The 956-nt window shown below is 53.7% G+C and overlaps 1 long non-coding RNA gene across 1 annotated transcript in view; it reads left to right on the forward strand.

The window, feature by feature from the left end:
• The first annotated feature begins 856 nt into the window (after positions 1–856).
• Positions 857–956, forward strand: part of LOC306918658 — a 9,052-nt gene continuing 8,952 nt past the window's right edge. The window contains exon 1 of the long non-coding RNA XR_013789362.1: positions 857–939. This is a non-coding gene — a long non-coding RNA (uncharacterized lncRNA). The remainder of the gene's footprint in view (positions 940–956) is intronic.

The following is a 956-nucleotide window of genomic DNA, read 5'->3' on the forward strand; positions in this document are numbered from 1 at the left end:
CGTTCACGGTACTCTATGCCACAATTGAATGGGTTCTTGCCCACTAAGCCCAGGCATTTCCTTTCTATTTTGAAAGGAAAATGCACGTGGTCTCCGAGGCTACTCTGTGTGCGCCCTCAATACCTTTATCAAGGTCGTTTTGTCTTTCCCATTGTCCCCTGCCTATACGGGGACGCTGTGGGCGTGTTGTCATCAGTGCCCATACCCGAGGATGGGGGTTGGCGAAAGGGCCTTTCTGTGTGGAGTTTGCATGTTCTCCCCGTGTCTACTAGGGTAGGTACCCTCACAAAAACATGCAGTAATCCTGGTCTCTAAAACTACCTCCCCCTGGCCAGCCGGGGCGCCTGATGGAGGGGAAAGGAACTGGTCGGAATAACGTGTTCCTTCCACGCGCTACGTCCGGCCAGGGAAATTCCCCCCTGTCAGGTGAAAAGAAGCAGCTTGGACCCCTCATGCATAGAAGGAGGCATGAGGTCAGTCCGCTGCGCCCAGGATTACATTACATAATTTGTACTGGGTGAACAAACCCAGTACATATCACGCAGCTGCGTCTAGATTCTCCCGGCGGATCCTGCCGGGAGCTGCCTATGCCATAGAAAGCATAGGTGGACCCCAGGCTACCATCTCTCTGACTCTCTCTCTCTCTCTCCTTCCCTAACCCCGTGTCACTTCCTCAACTTGCGTGAACGGTGAAAACTACCCCCCATCCCCCCTCCTCTTCGTCCTACTTGGCGAGAGGAGGCGTATGTCTTGTCAGTGCCCCCACCCCCCCCCACCCCCGGCGCTTCATCACTTGTCACTCACCTCACCGGCATGCATACCACTGTCCTGATGGAGTTTATGCACTGTTTCCACAGGAGAGTTGACGGCTTTGGAGGAACCTGACGAGCAACAGTGTGACAGGACAAAGGGGATATTAAAGTCTCTCTACGGAGGCAGGTAAAAAAAAAAAGAAA

The sequence above is a fragment of the Electrona antarctica genome (assembly GCF_951216825.1).
Source record: "Electrona antarctica genome assembly, contig: scaffold_1525, whole genome shotgun sequence".
NCBI classification, from domain to species: domain Eukaryota; kingdom Metazoa; phylum Chordata; class Actinopteri; order Myctophiformes; family Myctophidae; genus Electrona; species Electrona antarctica.